Genomic DNA, 4,735 nt, shown 5'->3' with positions numbered 1-4,735 from the left:
GCATTACTTAGACAATAATGCCAACTTTCTAGTTAGACTGAGATGGTTGACAACTCGATTACTGGTCCAGGACTGGTACTCGAAATTCTTGGGAATACCTTTTGTTTGGATCGGGAGTCAATTGGCGGCAACGCGTGACCGTCAGGGAAACTGATAAACTTGGGAAACGCTGGAAGATCGCGATCGTATCGTGTTGAAAGTCTCACCCTGGGAGGGTGTGGAATGCTTGGGAAGCACGGCGAGCTTAACTGATGTCACGATGGACTATTCAACACTCTGGGAAGAATCGGTGGCATAACCTACAAACTCGGGTTACCTGACGAATTTGATAACGTACACGATGCCATTTATGTCCCAAACCTAGAGAAGTGTCTGTTCGACGCAACACTTGTGATGCCCTTGTTGAGAAACTCACTATTAACACAGTCGAATTTCAATCGTGAGAGTTCGTTGGAACTCAAGATGTGGACCGAAGTTCCTATAAGAAAGCAAAGATGTCACACCCCGATATTTTCACGTTTTACCGGTGGGCCCGGTGGGGAGTATCGTGACGTAATTGATATCATCATAGTCAAACAACACAATATATAAATGCACAGCGGAAGCAAAAGATAAATATATTACAATCCGAATATAAAGTAATATCAAGTATTACAACGGAAGGTAAAGGATCCACAGGCGGATCTTAAAACTTAAATATTGTTCAACAGACTTTAGACGCCTAGAATTTGCAAGATTCCTTATTAACGCCCTGAGCTTCCAGCCAATTACGTTCAGTACCTGTCACTTAACCTTTTTGGAAAATACGTCAGTTTACACTGGTAAATACAATTAACCGACTCATTTAAAAAGGTTTTAAAAAAATTGATTTGGATGCACTAGGCACAACATATATTTATAACTTGGGACAATTATATTATAATCTCGTATACAGATTTACATGTTCGTTGTACGTTCAGGGCCCGATGTAGAAACCGAGTCAAGATTAACAGACACGCCACAAGTATAGGCCCACAAGAGAGTGAGATACCGTTTCCCTTATGCACTGTCAGGGGTATGCCTACACCTCGTGCATAAGACGTGGCCATTTTATAATACAATGATGTCAAGGATATTCGGGACATGGTCATTAACCCCTAAAGGCTTTTATTTCAAACAATACAGATTAAAGCAGGTTACCTCAATAATTTAATCACAATACGACTAAACATTCAATACCCGACCAAGCGGTATTATTATAATACCGTATCTCAAGCCCGTATAGGGAAAATAAGTTAAAAGTATTTACCTAAGCTAGCAAATGCAATGTATACTTAGCCGTATATTCTAATCAGCAAGCACGAGTACTTCTACTGGGGCTCACAATCTGGAATGAAGGTTTCATAATGACCTATTAGATTCCTAACGGGTCTTATTTAAGTCGTAACTTAGACCGGTTAGTTTTAAGGAACGGTTCACGGTTCATAACGCATGATTAAGCAGAGACCGGAATAGAATGTGTTTTAGTCCCGACAAGTTTAAGGAGTTGTATAATATGGGTAAACTAAACACCTTCTGGATTTTGAGATAAAAACGATAAGGTTTGACCCGTTTCGGCTAATTTATGCAAACTAGTTACATAAACCGTTCCGAACGCGTAATTAGCGTAACGGGTAACCGTAGGAGTCCTATACAGGTTACCTAAGTCAATTGCTCTAAATATGTCGTGATATCCTTAGGATACCTTCCATTATGCCCAAAATGAGTTTAACCTCATAATACGCCCCGTAGGGGTATTTTGGTCATTTTAAAGATTATAAAAGAGGTTAATTATAGTTCTGAAACTCGGGTCTGAATACATCAGTAAAATAACTTATTTTAACAGGTTACATCAGTTGATGATAAGTCTTATGTGACAAAATGGTTTTAAACCCAAATTATGCGTTTAATACGCGTAAAGAGTCATTTTAAGCGATTTCCGAGTTATACCGGAAATCGGAGTTTCTTGATCAGATTATAAAGTTCAAAATACTACATTTTATTATATAAAATCAGTAGCAATTGGGTTGGTGTCAAAATACCATGAAAAACTCATTTTATACATAAAAAGGGTATAGTCGGTATTTACCGAATTAAGGCGATAGCCTTAGGTTATGATCAGTTTAAAAATAATTAAAAAATCTTTAAAGATCTCAAAATATTATATTACTTCAGTGGGTAAAAGGTTTGGTGTCAAAAATTGGGTTTAGATAGGCTTTATACTAATTGCGTCGTTTAATTACTAAAAGGCGTTATAACTACGCTAATGAGCATAACTCCTAATCTAGATCTCCAACTGATATGAAAATTTAGGGACAACTTTATAAATCTGTAATAAGGATTATTGTCTTTTCACTTTTCCAAAATTCTCGTTTTATGGTCACAAGGGCATATTGGTCAACATTAGGCAATTAACGGAAACACGTAAATGGATGGGGCAAACAACGAACCAAGCTCAGAGGGTTATACCAACATGTAACCTGGTCCTAAGGAAGCCTGAAGGCATTTCTAAACCTATCTAATTCGGGTCAGAACTGAAGTCAAAGCAAAAGTCAAAGTTTTGCGACTTTCGGTTTCGAACCGGGTCTAAACAGAAAATTGTCGGATCAAACAAGCTTAGATCAGTTCTTATACTTATTACCAAGTTACATGAGTGATAAAATAGGATACACGCCTTCTACATGGCTAATTATGCGTTAAATCGAAGATTAGCATTCTGTTGACTTTTTCTATGCAACTTTGACCCGACATTTGAACTGCTTAGAAGTGGAATCAGAGGGTGCCCTTTTAAGGGTTTAAAGCCCACATGATTACTAACTTATAACTACCTTTGGTTCGACTAAACACTGAACCATTGATGATTAAACAATAAGTCAAACCTTAATTACGACGGTTTGACTTTAAGCTAAATAACTAAGCAAAACTCAACTAAGAAAGGTTAAGAATACTTACTAAGGTCTAATGCATGACCAGAGAGGCTTAGAGAAGGCTCTTGAGCTCCAGAGATGATCAGAAGAGGAGTTGTGAATGAACGATCAAAGTGTGCAAACATTAGGCTTTATATAGTGTTTGTGATTGCCCAAGATTGTGCCAAACAAGTCTACATTGGATCCCTGATGATTAACAAGTGTCCCTAAGGCCTAAGGATTTGTTTAGGCAGCTCTTGGAAAAGAAAATTGAGATAGATTGTCTGCGGTTCTTAGAATCGAAACACATTAAATCGAGAGATAGATTGTCTGCGGCTACTAGACATCGACCATCCAAGGCAATTCGACTATTCGCAGTAGACTTGTCGTCACTTTCGACTCTAGAGGCCGTGTTTCTACCTCGATTCTTGGGCATTCCACACGCGTTCCCTAGGTCATACTTGTGAGTTCAGGTCGTTGGAGTCCGTCGATTGCTTTGGTGAGATGAAATAAAGTTCGGAACAACTGCCAAGGTTAGGGTTTCACCCCTGGCTTAGCAATTTCTTCCTGGTTTTTAAGAAAATTGAGGAGTTTGGGCAATAATTCTGTCGAGAGTTTGCGGTTTTCACACCTATTCTCGATGAATAATCTCCTCCTTTTTGTAAATAAATTACAGGTTTGACAGATAATTTAGTTGGGAGTTCGAGGCTTTCACACCTAATCCTGACTAAATCACTTGACTTTAATTGAAAATTCGAGTGCAGTGATAGCAAAGAATTGCAGAATAAGGCACATAAACTTAGTCTGATGGTTCCTAGCTATAGTCTAGGTCTCTAAGACAGCGACCCGGACTAGGTCGTGTCTAACCTAATTCCCTATAGTTATGGCTCTGATACCAATCTGTCACACCCCAACCGATGGCGGAATCATCGGGGCGCGGCACTGAGCGAAACAGATTGTCCAGAAGTTTCCACAACAACTATTATACAAATTCAGTTAAATGATACGTCCCATACCGTATCCCAAATAAATAACAAGTCATTACAGAAAACATCTAGTCAATAAATCTTGTTCCGACAACTCAGATTTAATTATTACAAAACCAAATAAATATTGTTCAAATGTTCTTAAGACCCTCTCTGGACAAGATCTACAGACAGCTGAGCCCTAGACTCCTGCTCAGAGAACTATTTGTTGGGGGCCTCTAGAAACTTATTCTAGCCTCGCTTTCCTAGCAAGCATATACCTTAAACACCTGTTACATACGTTAAAATAAGGTCAATACATAAAATGTAAAGGTGAGTACACAAGTTTGATATAGCATATAGAGTTTGAATAGTTTACGCATAACCAGCACGTACACAGAGGAAAACGAAGCATGTTAATTATCGACATGGGACCATCGGTACCAACGACTGTGGGTTGACTGTCCGAGACAGTTCGCAATACATGATTACCACTGTAATCCATGCAAGTAATTATCCTTAACAACCCTCGTGTGAACGGGTGCTGAGTCCAAACTATAGTACTATGTTGCTAAGGCAGGTAGATAGCATTACATGTGTAAACATAATAAACAAGCATTCATTCGGTCACGTAGTACATACAATCGGTTAGCATTCAAATAGTTTGTGTTTGATTGTGATTTGATAAGTAACGTATGTAACACCCAAAAGTGCTAAAGCAAAAAGGGATCGAGTATACTCACAATGATTGTTTATGGATTGAAGGGAGCGCTGAGAGTAGGTTAGCCTGAATAGTTCGATAGTATAACGATGAGTAACGCGGAAATGCAAACAAGTGAAATTGGG

The sequence above is a fragment of the Helianthus annuus genome, chromosome 4 (assembly GCF_002127325.2).
Source record: "Helianthus annuus cultivar XRQ/B chromosome 4, HanXRQr2.0-SUNRISE, whole genome shotgun sequence".
Classification (NCBI taxonomy): domain Eukaryota; kingdom Viridiplantae; phylum Streptophyta; class Magnoliopsida; order Asterales; family Asteraceae; genus Helianthus; species Helianthus annuus.
The sequence above is the reverse complement of the archived record's forward strand: the minus strand, read 5'-3'. Positions refer to the sequence as shown.